At 41.5% G+C, this 16,215-nt stretch overlaps 1 protein-coding gene and 1 long non-coding RNA gene across 4 annotated transcripts in view; one reads left to right on the top strand and one right to left on the bottom strand.

The window, feature by feature from the left end:
- Positions 1 to 16,215, top strand: part of MTHFD1L (methylenetetrahydrofolate dehydrogenase (NADP+ dependent) 1 like) — a 191,134-nt gene that overhangs the window by 160,073 nt on the left and 14,846 nt on the right. The window lies entirely within an intron of this gene.
- Positions 2,340 to 15,993, bottom strand: LOC139080838 (uncharacterized). Its single transcript, XR_011535661.1, has 3 exons — positions 15,826 to 15,993; positions 4,416 to 8,306; positions 2,340 to 3,310 (listed from the first exon to the last, which is right to left on the bottom strand). It is a non-coding gene; the product is annotated as an uncharacterized lncRNA (long non-coding RNA).

Here is a 16,215-nt window from a genome sequence, read left to right as displayed (position 1 = left end):
CCATGTTGTTAGCCATCCTTACGAGTTAGAGGATGGTGGGAACCCTCCAAAATCCAGGTTCCCAGACACCAATCTTGCAAGCAGGTCTAAGGATAGCATTCTCAGGCCTGCTGTGTAAACTCTTTTCTGCACCACAGTGAATTCAGTTTTGAACATGTTGAGTCGGAAGCATTTGTTCTAAGTTCAAGTGAAGGTGTCCACTGGACAACTGCTTACTGGATCTAGAGTTTGGTGTAGAGATGTGTACTATAAATTAAAGATTCTGGAGTCATTAACGCTTCACATGGGTATGAAAAGCAAGGTCTCAGAGAGAGAAAACCCAACCCTGTATTTCTCCAAACCACCATGCTAGTAATCATCTAGGTCAACTTTCTCATTATGTAAATGAGAAAACTAAGGGCACCATGCTGTGGCTCGGCGGCACAATGTTCTGTTCCGAGTCTGTTGATGCTTCCATCATTCCACACTGCCTTCTCAGAACGGCGAAGTCGTCTGATGTCCATAGTGAATAAAATGGTATTTAGATTATGAAACAAACTCTTGTGAGTTTGCTTAATACAACTTATTTCACAATGCGTTTGATCCTTGGACCCTGAAAAGTGGGATTGATACCATCAAGGCTCCACCTGGAAGGGATTTCTAAGCAGCCTCTAAGTCAGTCAACATGGATTATCAAAGGGCAGTAAGTTAAGGCCTTTCTCTCCTCTTTATTCTTTTGTCTGTTCAACAAATGTTTATGTTTCTGGGCAGTCAGTTCACTGCTAAGAATAAAGAGATAAATGTGGCAAAGTCTTTGCCCTCAAGTTGCTTATTTTCTAGGGCCAGGAAAGAAACAGCTTTTATACCAGGAGTGTGTTGGGGGCGAGAGTAGGCAGGGTGAGCCCTTGGATATGGGAAATGAAAATAAGCCAAACTCAAAACATGTTAATTATTTGCCTGAAGCTCTGATAAAGGATAAAGTGGAACTTGAAAACCGTAAGATGAGGTCGCTGCCTATTTATTCAGTTTTGGATTTCATTCTTGGGTGGCCTGACACTCGGATAGAAAAGTACTAGAAAGTAGTTTGACTGTTGTTCTGTAAGACATCCATTTAGCTCAACACTTGTAATTCAGCCTTGGTTTTAGGAGCTAACTTTGGCCCCTAAAGAAATAACCTCTGATGTCCACTCTAGCCCTTTTTATGGCTAGCTTGCATGCATTTATATGTGTTTGCTACTTTTTGGTGAGTATAAATAGAGAATTTTGCATTATTCTGAATTGTCTCGGGATATCATGAAAGACGTGCAGAGTCGAACTTAGTAGTAGAGTGTAGATTTTCAAACAAGTTGCAGGTCATTTGCATGATCTCAAAATGCATATTAAAAAAGAAACAGAATATTTCCCTCTTGAATCTTTATTCCTATCTCAGCTTCATTTACTGCCTCATTTGTCATCCAAACAGTCTTTGTTCTTCCAGCTTTCAAACATGATTAATTGAAACTGTGCAGCATAGCATAGGAACAAGGCTGAATATTTTGTAAGATGAGTAATCTAGTTAAACGCCCATCTTTCTTTTCTTTTATACTTTACCAACAAATATGTCTTATGCAGATGGAAGGGCAGTTTGCATATTTCTCTGTTCAAAATTTTGTGCTTTTGCAGAGCGTGTTTCCTTTCCATTAAGCTAGCCAAAAATAATATTGACAAATCCATGAAGCCTTCCATCTGATACTATTGCAAACTTATGCAAATGTATTTAGACAGTTAACTGAATAGAATAATTAAACATCCAAATGTCAACAATGGGAAGAAGAAAGTAACACCAGCTGTCATGTTACATTATCTGGCCTCAAGTTGGAAGTTAACGAGTGTTGGAAAATATACCTTTAAAACTAACGATCTGAATCGTGTTCCATTTTTTTTTCAACAGGGCGATAACTCGAATAAAGTACAGGGTCATATTATATAGTTGCCCCAGGGCGTTAGGAGTATTTCTGGGAGTGTTCACTTTCAGCACATGCTGCTTAGAATTTTAAAAGATACTCAGTGTATTTTTGTCATGAATCTTTCCACTGGGACCAGGCCACTCCTGGATGAACTCACAGATTGCGAGTTTCTCAAAATACATAATCAAATTGTTTGTCTTAAAAATAAACTATTTTAAAGTCCTAAAAGAATCAAAGAATGAAAATAAGGTTAATATTTGGCAAAAGTAATCAATTCGAGGAGTGGTCTCTTAAAAAACTCTGATTTCCCTTACAGAGTTTGTTTCCAAAGAAATTCACTTTGTATGTCATAAGTCTAAAATTTTTCTCTTCATGCCATTTCTTAAATTCCTGGTAAATTCCTTGAAGTGTTAATTTTTTTTTTTTAGCTTGTTGGAAATAGGGTGTTTCTTTCCAATTTAGTGAAGATTGGTTTAATACTCACCATTGTTCAAAAAAAAAAAATCTCTTAAAATATTAAACCCACTCATAGCTTATAACTTTTCAAGGTGGCAGATGTTTGCTAATCTTGACAAATGTGTCAATGTTCTTAGATGACCTCCTGCACATTTCCTCACAGTTTTGTGCCGATGTGGTGTGATTTAATTTAGGAGTATCTGAAATGCCGCTGCAGTCTAACAGCCGAGGACACGTTAGCACAGAAGGAGCTCTTTAGGCAAGCAGATGACCTCCTTTTCTGTGGGAGGGAAGGCCTGCTGGGGCGTCAGGCCGTGGTGGCTCCACCTCCCCTGGCCGTCCTTGCTACTGTCCCCACTCCCTCCATCACTTCCCCCTCTGAGGGCCCTGGGCAGGGGGCTGTGGCGGAGTCCTTCCTAGCCAGTGAGGCCTGACACTCATTGTGTTTGTCAGAACTGTCTTTTGGTTGCAAGTAAGAGAAACTCAACTCAAACTTCTGTAAAAGGAGGGAATGAAATGACCCAGATAACCAAAAAGTTCCAGGGGTCTGGCTTTAGCCACGGCTGGGGTCAGGATTCTGGCTCTTGCTCTGCATTTCTCAGCCCTGCCTCCCTCAGAGCGATGCCCTCCACTCCCTGAGTGGCCTACTTCAAACTTCAAGCTCACTCTCCCAGAGGAAGAGGAAACTTCTCTCTCACCACCTGCATGTCAGCATTCAGGAGTCCCCTGACAAGCCCCGTTAGCTTCCTGTCCCAGTCCTGACCCATCCGTGTGGCCAGCCAGGGGGTGACTGTCATGTTCATCCTGTGAGGGAAGGAGGGACAGACCCCACGCACTGCTTGCAAGTGGCCTCCACACTTACGAGAAGACCAGGACGAGAGCGCTGATGAGGCAGGACCCCAAAGGCTGCTGCTCAGACTGCGCCTGGTCTGTAGAGTGAATGAATGTGAATAAGTCTGGTGTCTCCCATAAGCAAAAACTACTATTAGTTATACATAGATGTTTGCGTATATGAAATACAAAGTCATTTAAAAGCATAACACTCAATTTCTAGGAGCTCCTTCTCATTACACATTTTCACGTGGAATGGGTTTTACTGCATAGGAATTAATTTTCTTCAAAAAGAGGTCACCATACTCATAAAGGTTGGATAGCATTCAGTTTTTTTTAAATAATGTTTTGGGGCCCTCCCGGTGGCATAGTGGTTAAGTTCGCGCACTCGCTTTGGCGACTTGGGGTTGGCCAGTTCGGATCCTGGGCATGACACACACACTGCTCATCAGGCCATGCTGTGGCGGCTTCCCACATAGAAGAACTAGAAGGACTTACAACTAGGATATACAACTACGTACTGAGGCTTTGGGGAGAAAAAAAATAAAGTTTTAAATCTAGATCTCTCTAATCCCAAATTCATGTGCTCTCCATTGTACTTCCTGTGCCTTAGGGAAAATGACAAGTAAAAGGGAAACCAGATAATGGGAAACACTTTTTAAAAAATAAATAAATAAATCAAATAAGATAATGTTTTGGCTTAAAAAGAACCACAGGAAAAGTGGGTTGCTCCTTAGTCTATTCCTGGCCCTTCCGAAGAGTCAGTGGCCAGAGGGCATCCTTTCTGCAATGCATGAACCTCCCTCCAGCCCCTACCTGTGTCCTCCCAGACTTGAGGTTTCTCATCTCATTCTCACAAAATTCCTACGGTTACTTATCTTATTCCTTATTCATAGTCAACATCAAAGCAGCTTATGTAGATCTTTGTAGTCCATATTAGTGTTAAAAACATATCAATTTAATTATTATAAAATCAAATTATGTTAGTTTAACCACTTACAAGTATCACAAATTATTTAATCATTTTTTTTAAATCGCAGTTTTTGTTAGGTTCATAAGTAATCCAATACCAGCTTATTGCCTGATAACCCTGGAAATAAGATTGTGTTAACTTAAATACAGGTAGACAACTATGTATATATAAACACATATCTCCATGTACTCGTACAGTGAAATCTTTCAAACCCACTGACCGAGGCTTACCATGTGGTCGCTTCTTCTCCGGGAATTGGAACGTGGTGGCCACCTGCCAGCTTGGCATCACCATTCATTCCTTTCCTTTCTGCTGACGTCGTGCGGACACCAGCCAGACGACCTCCGACGTGTCCCGTGTATTGCATGTGGACCTCTGGTGCATGTAAACAGTGGATGGCTATTCTTGGTTGCATGTTAGTAACTTTTAGTCAGGCCCTAAGAGATATCCAGGAGGACTTGAAAGTAGTGTTTGAATAAAAAGTTTGTTCTCAGGCATGGCTACATAAAAGAGGTGAGTGATGCTAAACAGATAACAAAATTCTGATTAATTCCGTTGGCAACAGAGGAGACTTCTGGGTAAACAAAGCCCAACGACAGCTAGAATACAGATCTGATAACGGCACTGTGCTTTGATTAAATCAAAAGATGACAGAGGAAAGTTTGTGCTAGTCCTCCTGTCTGTAGCAACAGAGGCGTGCTTGCCTGACCACACTGAAGTAGAAAAGCCACATTGTGATTTTGTGGGGGGCTGTTGCCTTTTGCCCAGGGAGCCATTAAGAGGAACTTGAGCCAAGATCTTATCGATGATGGAGATGGAGACACCTCAGGACTTTCCAGTATCGTTTTTCACTTTTTGTTCTTGGACATGGTTAATAACGCTGCCAGATCTTTCAAATCCTGAGGCATTTCCCCGTGGCTCCAAGTAGCTGCTGCGGGTCGGGTTCTTCTTGAACTGAAGGTTCCGTTACAACATCCATATGCTTTCCAGCCCGCTCCCTGCCCTTCACTCTTTCAGCATTTTTTCAGACTTTGAATGTTTCCATCCACTGATCCCAGGAGACTCTCTCAGTATTCTGAGTACACAGCCCGATTATTTTTTTCAAAGGTTAAATAGAAATTTCTTAAGCTTAATATGAATTGCATAAATTTTTTAACTTAAAAATCATTCCCTTACAACCTAAGAGAGTTATACTTGACAGTATATAAAAGCTAAGGACTTAAGAACTTAAGTAGGCGAGAACGTTACTGTTCTCTCCACACTTGGCATTGTCGACAAGGACCCATTTGTGGAAGGGGTCATCAATATCCTTAAGAGTGGTATCACTGCTTGTCCGCAGTCTTCCTTCTTTTGAACTCAGCTTGGTTTCTTTGAAGCACTGATCTTGGTATTCAGCTTTGATTCCTTCCCTGTGGACTTGTGCCAGTGTGCCTGATTTCATTAAATTTTTGGAAAGGACTAAAACTATGGTATGGTTTTATTGCAATCCTTACATCAATCATAATTTGGGGACAGTCTTGGCGAAAGATGAGGAATTCAGCCTGGGAGGCTGGGGAAGGCGGGGCCAGTGGCAAGGGGGGTGGGGTGCAGCAAGTCCTGATTTCATGTTTTCAGTGCAGCCGCCTCTACCCAATGGTTTTTCAGCTGTGGCTTGGTTCCAAAGTGACTGCAGACATAAGGCCCGAACCCAGGTACATGAGACCACACGATTACACAATGTTCAATTAGGTGCTTTTCTTTTTCTTGATAGGGACCTCTGGCCCTCCAGGTTATACAGCCAGGAAGGGTAAGGCATGGTCAAGAACAAACAAGTTGTTCCCTTGCTGGCTCAGTAGGGCAGAAGACTTTCAGATGCTGGCTCGTCATGACAAAAGCTAAATACAGAATCCATACAGTAGATTCTAGCCTACTCTGTGCTTTTTCCCTTTCCTACTCCTCACCTTGGCCAAATTCCCTATGATGCTGTTTTCCTATTGCATTCATCTCCCCTGGATCTATAACTTTGGTTTTTCATCTTCGGAAAGCGCCCCCTCCCATTATTAGCTAAACCCCTTTGCTTTGGCGACTTTTCTTCTTCGATAGGCCTGTGTTTCTTCAGTGAGCATCGTGTGTCCTTGGTTCTAGTTAACTGCCTATCCAAGGATCACCTCCCTGTTAAGGGCCCTCTGGTGACCCTCTCATCTCAGAGCCAGTTGGGGCCTTTGGGGCCATTTGCCAGACAATCCCATGTGACAACGGGCCAGGTCTAAAAGGAAATTAGCAAGTACTAGATCACCCCAGTGCCATTTCAGAGCTCTCATAGATCCCACAACGAATCCCATTGATACACCGAACACGCCACAGAAGCTGTGTTTTCTACTTCAGTGCACAAAACACCGCCTCTTAAACATCGACGAGTGGGTGCCGCTCTTACATTGACACAGAGTACCTGGTTCTGTCCTACTCTGAGTGAGCAAGAGTGAGTGTCATTCTTTCAGCCTTCAGATGACACACACATAGGCTTCCACCTCTAGCCCAAGTGGAACAGAAGGTTTTGCTTTTTGGTGCAAGAAGATGTCACATCTCCAAGAACTCAGGTGTTTTCCCAATGGAAGAAAATTAGATTCCAAGTAAAAGTTGTAGCTAGAATCTACAAAGTAGGTTTTATGAATTAGAATCAATGAATTGCATGCTGCAAATTAGAACTCCATGAATTAAAATCTATGAAGTGGACTCTAAGCAAACAACACTATGATTAACGTACCACCACTCATATCTTGTAAACTGAGAATGACTCTCCTATAGAATTGAGAATATACCGGACTAATGCCCTTGACCTTTCATTTTTGGAAAATGTGTGTATTGTCGAACCAGTAATCTAGATTCGAAACACCGTCACCAGGTTGACATCTGCAGTTTACTGGTTATAAAATGGTTTTGGTGTCTTTAAGTTACAGAAGACCCACATTCCTCTGAAATTCATCTCTCTTGGCTTTTATTAAACCCTTTTGTCTGTAACATTGTCTGTTAGAACACAGGTCAGCAGATACTTTCTGTGAAGGCCCAGATAGTAAATATTTTTGGCCTTGCAGGCCGTAAGGTCTCTGTCCTCACTACTCAACTCTGCTGTCTTGGCACAAATGCTATTATAGTGCAAAAGCAGCCACAGACAATGTACAAACGAATGAGTGCTGCTGTGCTCCAATAAATCTTTATTTATAAAACCAGGCGGCTGGCCCAATTTGGCTGGTGGGCCATAGTTTTCTAACCTGTGATTTAGAAGAAAAGAGAGGTCCGTACAATTTTATGTTTGGATAATAAGCACGCAAAACTGTCTCAAGACTCCTGTTAACTTCTTTCCCTTTAGGAACTGGTTTTGCTTTCCCAGTGTCCCCAAGTACTGGTAGGAATGAAGTGAAAAGGGCGGAGATGCCACTCCCTGAGGCAGATGGCCAGCCCTGTTCTTACCCTCTCGGAAATCCCCATTGACTGCAGGGAGGGGAAGCAGCTGGGCTGGAAGCCCCCAGCCATTTCCCGTTTGTTTAGGGAATTCAAAGCCCTGCTGCAGGTCACTCTGCCTCAACTCTGAAATATAACAGCATACGAAATAAGTGTTATTTCTAGTCTTGCCACATCTAGCGGATATATGTGCTCGAAATTAAATTTTCACATAAGCGCCCAGTTTCCTTTGGCTTATAGAGGATTCCATTGCAATAGGAAGAATGGTTGTGGGACATGGAGATAGAAGGAGGAGAAAGTGAAAGGGAGATTTTGGTCAAAATGGAACAGCATCCTAAGCTAGGAGACAGGTGACGCTGATGGAACTGCGTGCTGTGGTAAAGTACATCGACATTAATGCTTTGTGTTATTTACATATGCGTGTATGAAAACTTCAGGCTTTATTGGCTGGGTTTCTGTGGGAAAATAGCTAGTGGGCTGATGGTGTGGCTGTCCTTCAGCATGCTGGAGAATTACTCAGACGCTTGTCAGATGCTGGAGCCACATACTTATTTGAGAATGTGCCATCATAGGAAGCTTTCATTCACCAAGGTCACGGAGAGGGCAGCAGAGGGAGGCACACTGAGCTTCAAACGGTTCTTGCTGCTCGTGTCGGAGGCGGAGCAGTGAAGTAAGGAGCTGGCCTGCCAAAAAAAGACAAGTTCAGAGAAAACCGACTTGTTTTGATAGAGAGAAGAGATAACTGAGCAGTAACTAAAGAATCGTCTTTTTTATTTTTGTTTTTCAATTTATAAATTTAAAGCTAAAATGTCTGTTGCCTAATTCCTGGTCATTTCTACAATTTTCTTCTTAAAAATTGTACACAATATTAATCTACATTAAGTACAGAATTTCTCATGCCTCCTTTTAAAGATCGCAAACAAACAAAAAGATTTCTGTGTTTATTTCATGTGTTAATAAATGAATGGAATTTTGGCTCTGGATTTAAGAAAGTGATTTAGTTTTTAGCTCATTGAATTGTGTGCCATTGGACTTCTATTATTAATATAATTCTATTATTGGACCGCTTATCTTAAAATCAAATTCTGTCATTATATATAATAGTACATTTTTTCCACTAACCTTATTCTTTAATTAGATGGAATGAGTGGCATAATAAGCTTTAAAACCTCCATCAGCCTATAAAATTCATACTCAGATTTATAAGCCAATGATATCTCACCCCTTGAGATATAATATTCTTAAAAGTCAAGTGCATTCTAGTGAAGGTAGGGTAAGAGGGACCAGATTTACCCTCCCGTTTGAAGCAACTAAACTCCTGGACAAAGTATATGAAAAAACATCACATAAGATGTGGGACATCAGGCAGCAAAGGACACTGATTCCTGAGAAACTGGAAACAAACAAGCTGAGCCCTCCAGTTGCCCCAGCCTACTGCCTGGAAATGTTCTAGGCTGCTGTGTTGGGAGAAGGAACCCAGGCAGAGCTCCACAAACTTCCTGAGTTGGAGACATGGAGCTGGGGTCCAGGAAAACCAAGGCAGCTAGAGTTTGCAGAGTACCTGAGAGGAAAGAGCTGCACAGGGAGAGATTCTCAAGCTCTACAGAGGGTCCTCCTTGAGTATCGGAGTGAGTCCTGATCAGTGTATGCATGTGAAGAAACTCCCCGAAGCCAGGGAAATAATCACCCAAAAGAATTCCAAGGAATCGTCTATGGCTCCTGCAGAGGACCAGGAAGGGGGGCCTGCTTCTTAGGCTTTAGCTTCATAATCTGAGCACACGGGTTAGAATACTGAGAATGGTCTTGCCTCAGTAGTAGGGAACAAATTAATCCTAGACCAAACACAGCTCTGGTCCCACCCAACAAACCTTTAAAAGCAAAACCCAAAAAGATCAAATTGGGTCCAAGTAACTCAACTGTGTCCCAGAACAAAGTATAAAAATATTTATAAAAATACAAAACTATCCAGTGCCCAAGAAGATGAAATGTCTGACATCCAACCCAGAATCATCAGGCATGCAAACAAGTGGGAAAATACCACCTATAATGAAAAAAATCAATCAAAATTAACCCTTAAATGACACAGATGATAGACTTCGTTGACAGAGACATTAAAACAATTATTATGAAAGTAAGCTGTATGTTCAAGAAACTAGAGGAAAGATTTCACATGTTACGTAGAGACAAAAAAGATATAAAAAAGACAAATCAAACTTTTAGAGATGAAGACTACAATGTCTGAGATGAAAAAATACTGTGATTAATGGCAGATTAGGTGTTACCGAGAAAAGATTAGTCACTTGAAGACAGAGCAATAGAAGCTATCCAAAATGAAACAGAAAAGGGCTGAAAAAAATGAAGAGAGCATCAGTAAGCCTTGGGACAATTTCAGGTCTTGAAAAATACATATAATTAGAGTCCCACAGGAGAGAAAGGAGAAGACTGAAAATATTTTGAGAAATAATGGCCAAAATTGTTTCTAACTTGACAGAAACTATAAACCTACAGATTCAAGAAGCTCAACAAACCCAAAGTACAAGAAATGTGAAGAAAATTACAGCAAGGCACATCTTAAATTGCTTAAATGGGTGAAAGGGTCAAAAGGTACAAATTGCTAGTTATAAAAATAAATAAGTCCTGGGGATGTAAGTACAACATGGTGACTATAGTTAATAATATTGTATTGTGTATTTGAAAGTTGCTGAGAGAATAGATCTTAAAATTTCTCATTACGAGAAAAAGATTCTTGTAATTATGTATGGTGACAGATGTTAACTAGAGTTAGTGTGGTGATCATTTTGCAATATATACAAATATCAAACCATTATGTTGTATGTCTGAAACTAATATAATATTATATGTCAATTATAACTTGTTAAAAAAATTTTTTTAATTGCTTATAACTGACAAGAAAGAATCTTAAAAATAAGCAGAGGATAAAAGGCACTTTGTGTACAGAAGAACAAAGATAAATTGACACCTGGAGGCCTGGCCCAGTGATGCAGCGGTTAAGTTCACACGTTCCACTTCGGTGGCCTGGGGTTCGCCGGTTCGGATCCCCGGTGCTGACATGGCACTGCTTGGCAAGCCATGCTGTGGTAGGCATCCCACATATAAAGCAGGAGAAGATGGGCACGGATGTTGGCTCAGGGCCAGTCTTCCTCAGCAAAAAGAGGAAGATTGGCAGCAGATGTTAGCTCAGGGCTAATCTTCCTCAAAAAAAAAAAAATTGACAGCTGATTTCTTATCGGAAACAATGCAGACTGGAAGACAGTAGGGCAACATCTTTCTCAAAATGAAAATTCTCAAATTAGAATTCTCTACCTGGTTAAAATATCTTTCAAAAACTAAGGCGAAATAAAGACTTTTTTAGACAAGCAAAACCTGAAAAGAGCCATCACTAGCCAACCTGAAGTACAAGAAATATTAAAAGAAGTCCTTCAGGCAGAATGGAAATTACACCAGACAGAAACCTGGGTTTACTCAAAGAAATGAAGAGCCCCAGAAATAGTAACCACATGGGTAAACATCAAGACTTTTGTTCTTATTTAAGTCTCTTTGAAAGATAAATGACTATATGAAGCAAAAATAATAGAAAGGTAGTGTGGGGTTTATAAAATATGTGAAGGAAAATATAGGACAAATAGCACAAAGTCCAGGAAGAAAGAAATGGAAATATACTTTGTTAGACTCATACTATGTATGAAGTGATTTAATATCACTTGAAGGTAGACTGTGAAAAGTTGTGTATGTCATAAACACTAAGGAAACCACCGAAATAACACAACAAAGAGTTATAGTTAATAAACCAGCAAAGAAATAAAATGAAATCATTAAAAATAATCCAAAGAAGGCAGAAAAGGAACAAAGAACAAATCTGACAAAGAGAAAAAAGACTAGCAAGACAGTAGATTTAAACCCAACTCTATCAATAATTACATTAAACATAAATGATCTAAATGCCCTAATTAAAAGACGGAGGTTGTCAGATTGGCTTAAAATGCAAGACCCAACTGTATGCTGCCAATGAGAAAGCCATTTTAAAGACATAGGTAAGTTAAAGGAAAAAGGCTGGGAAAATGCTCGTACTAATGAAAAACAAAGCTAGAGTGGTTATCAAAATAGAAGTAGAGGCAGGAATATTATCAAGGAAAAGGGGCTTGTTTCATAATTGTAAATGGGCCGTTTCATCAACAGGAATAATAATCCTACGTGTTTATGTATCTAGTAACAAAGCTTCAACATATATGAAGCAAAGCTGTGAGAGAAAACAGAGAAAACCACAAATGTAGTCATATTTTAAAACCCCTCTCAGAACAAGTAAACAGAAAGTGAATGAGGAGATAGAAGACTAGAACAATACTACGACCCCGCTTGACCTAATGGCATTAATTGAACGCTCCACCTAACAACAGCAGAATACACATTCTTTTCAAATGTACACAGAGTGTTTGCCAAGACAGACCATATTCTGGGCCACAAATTAAGTCTCAATAAATTTTAAAGGATTCATATCATACAAAATATGTTCTCTAACCACAATGGAATTAAATTAGGAATCAACACTGAAAGACATCTGGAAAAACCCCAAATATCTGGAAACTAAATAGGCCACAGAGAGGGAGAATACATTTGCAAATCATCAAACAACTCTTTTAAAAAAGGAGTAAAAGATTTGAATGGACACTTCACCCAGGAAAATAATACGGGTAATAAGCACATGAAAATATTAGGGAAACTCAAATTAAAGCCACAACAAGATACTACTACATAGCCATTAGAATATCTGAAGTTAAAAAGACTGATCATATGAAATGATAGTGAGGATGTGAACAACTGGAACTGACATAGACAGCTGGTAGGAATATATAATAGTACAACCCCTTTAGAAAACAGTTTGATAATTTCTTTAAAAGTTACACACGCACCTACCATATGATCGAGTCACTCCATCCCTAAGTATTTACTCAAGAGAAACAAAACATACGTCCATATAAAGATCCATACACACATGTTCGTAGCAGCTTGTTTTGTGTTAGCAGACAATAAACTTTGCACTTAAATATGGGCAGCTTATTGTGTACTAAATAATGCGATGTTTTTAAAATAAAGTTCCAGAAAGTAGGAAACTAAGAGAAAAAAATTTAAAAGAGAAAGATAAGTGTGTTAATTTTCTATGCTGTATAACAAATTGCCGCAGATTAGCAGCCTAAAACGATACGTGCTTGTTGTCTCACAGTTGCTGTGGATCAGGAGTCCAAGCGCAGCCTACTGAAGTTCTCTGCTTCCGGCTGCAGTAACGGCATCAGCTGGGGCTGTGGTCTCATCTGAGGATGGAGTCCTCTTCCAAGCTCACGGGTTGTTGGCAGTTTCCGGGTCCTCACGGTTGTGGGACTGAGGGCCCAGCCTTTTGCTGGCTTCCGTGGGAGGCCACACTCAAGTCTGGCAGGCCACGTGTGGTTTTTGCCACGTGGCCTTCTTAGGCTCTCTCATACCATAGTAGCTGGTTGAGAGCCAACGTGGGGGGAAGTTTTGCCCTTGAATCTGCGGAGACCAAGGGACATCCTATCAATGTGCCGTGTTCTCTTGGTTAGAAGCAAGTCGCAGTCTCACCTGCACTCGAGGAGAGGGAGTTATTGGGAGTCACCCCAATCTGGGTACAGCAAATGGAAAATGAGACAATAGAAAAGACTAGAGGAGAATCCTTAGGCTCATGGCAAAGGGAGAGATCCCAGTAGGTCTACAGGATGATGCAAGGGAAACTAATCTCATGCTCGGACGTACAAAGGGATGACCTAAGCTGTCAGGGTGCATTGGTGCATGAATGACGGGGATGTAGAAACCTAAGCTAACAAAGATACAAGACAGTTATTAACTCTAGGAGAAACAGGGGTCAGACAGCTATGTAGATGTGTGATGTATGTATGAATATGTATGGGGGCCTCACTGTGAATGATATTTACATAGTCCTCATAAATCTTGATAGAACCAAAAGGAATGATAGTTCTGTATTTGAGAGATGGAAAGAGGATGGGGGATCACGGGTAGTAGGCTGTAAGAGAGCTAAATCCTCTTCTTCTGTATTAGAAAGCCAAGAGATAGTATCTGAAGTTGCACATCAAGAAGGAGCAGTGAAAGGTTAAAAGAAGAAGCTGAGAGATGATGGTGGTTGCCTCCGAGGAGAAGGAATGCAGCTGGGACAGCAGTGGACAGGGAACTGTCGTTTTTTATAGTATGCCTTAAGGAACAGCGTGACCTTTCAAGCCAGGTGCATGACTTACTTTGATAAAAAATAACTTTAAAAAAAGAGAATCTGTCATCTTTGCTCTCTTAGTGTTTCTCCTTATTTTTAATATCTTCTCTGTATTTGTGAGAAACAGAGGGAGAGGTGCATGATTTGCGAATGATCTAAAGATATTTGGTCCACAGTTTTCTTTCTCTTCCACTGCATTAACCCAGAGGAAGCAGGTCTGGGCGGCTGCTGTGACCCCGCAGTGTTGGAGGCCCCAGGAGGGGCAGCTGGGTGCGCACTTCCCAGTTAGTAGCTGCACCCACGTAGAACTTTATTGTCTTTAATTATTGTCTCCTTGCCGTGAGAAAGAGCGTTCTACTTAGAGAAGCCTCTGCAAGTACCATAATTAGGACTCTCAGTCCGGGAACTGGGGAAAGTTAAAGTAGGGGGAAAACGTATTTTGTTGATGTTCATTGATAAAGTGGATAGAGGGAAGGAAGTACTCATATAAGTTTGATGTACGGTCCTGTGTCTGTTAACAATGGGGATATGTTCTGAGAAGTGCATCGTCAGGCAATTTTGTCGTTGTGCAAACATCACAGAGTGTGTTTACACAAAACTAGATGGTAGAGCCTACTACACACTTAGGCTGTAGGGTACTGATCTTACGGGACCCCCGTCACACACACGGTCTGTCGACTGAAATGTTATGCGGCACGTGACTGTATTAGTTTGCTGGGGCTGCCATAGCAAATTACCACGGACTGGGGGCTTAAACACAGAAGCTTATTTTCTCCCCATTCTGGAGGCCAGAAGTCCAAGACCAATGTGTCAGCCGGTTGGTTTCTCCCGAGGCCTCTCTCCTTGGCTTGCAGGTGGCCTTGTCCTCATACGGCCCATCTTGTATGTGCATGCGTCCCTGACGTCTCCTTCTCTTCTTATGAGGACACCAGTCCTGTTAGATTAGGGCCCCGCCTTTACGACCCTATTTAATGTAAATTTCCTCTGTGAGGCCCTGTCTTCCAACACAGTCATGTGGGAGGCTAGGGCTTCACCATAGGAGCTTGAGGGAGACACAATTCAGTCCCTTACATACCGCAGATCACGTCTAGACCCAGTCTGCGGCTGAGCATTCAATCGGCATCTGATCTGAACCCACCTGTAAGAAAAAGTTGCAGAACAACCTAGGCCTCTAGTAGTTAAAGTAGTTACATTAGGTGGCAGGGCAGTCACAAATTCTTTCCTGATCAGTTTCCTCATCCAGCCTTGGCCAAGAGCCCGGTTAGCGAACATTCGAGGAGGCAACTCCCACCCCTCCCCATCCGCCCCCCTCCCACCTTCCCCCAGACCACTCCTTTGCCCCTGTCCCAGGAGAAGCATAAAGGGGACGTTTAAATAGTGGATATAGTTTCCCTCTGTCTTGTTTTCCTGCTTACCAGCTCATTATCTCTGGGGAGGAGCTGGGGGTGGGGGCACGGTGAAAACAAAAGGGAAATGCTAAATTACATGGACAGCTGTCTTTGATAACAAGCTCCTTGCAGAAAAAGACCAGATCGGCTAAGTAAAAGCCATTTTAGTCATCCCTCGTGCCTGCCTTCTCTTCCCTTCCCCTCCATCTTCTCTCTGCTTAAAGGGCTTACAGAATAGTGATTTAATTGCCAGTAGGACCTTGAAAACCCATGCCCAGAACATCACAGTTCATTTGCAGAAAATGAGCTTCTCAGAAACTAGAATTTGATTACTTAATATTGAGTTTCCAGACAGTGAAACATTATTAAATTGGTTTGTTTTGCCAAAGCTAGTGGAGATGCTCATGGCATGCCACCTGTCAGTCAAATGGCTGCTGAATGAACACGCTGCAGAAATTCTAGGAGAAAGCAGCAGCCTGTGGCAATCGAATTCCTGCTCGGCCTGCACAAAGAGAGTAGTCTTCTTTTCATTTCCTGAAAAAGCTCAGTTTAGAATCATACCTGTTTTTAGTTTCGTCACACTTCTGAAGGTTTCTCTTTTAAAACAATCCTTGTCCTTGATCAGAGCGGTCCCTGTTTGCTTGAAGACTTTAGGTTCCTGGCTATTGGGTTTAGGTTCAGATGTGATTGCCGTAATTATGAATAACAGCAAGTGTGGCTTTTAAAATTGTACAGCCAGCCCTGATGGCCTAGTGGTTAAAGTTCAGCGCTGACCGCTTTGGCAGCCCAGGTTCATTTCCCGGTCATGGAACCTCACTACCCATCTGTCAGTTGCCATGCTGTGGCCACATGGAAAAACTAGAAGGACTTACAATTAGGATATACAACCATGCAGTGGGGCTTGGGGGAAGAAAAAAGAAATTGTAGAGCCGGAAAAATTAGGGGAAAATC

This window comes from Equus przewalskii, chromosome 32 (genome assembly GCF_037783145.1).
Source record: "Equus przewalskii isolate Varuska chromosome 32, EquPr2, whole genome shotgun sequence".
Classification (NCBI taxonomy): Eukaryota; Metazoa; Chordata; class Mammalia; order Perissodactyla; family Equidae; genus Equus; species Equus przewalskii.
This window is presented reverse-complemented; position numbering and strand designations above follow the sequence as displayed.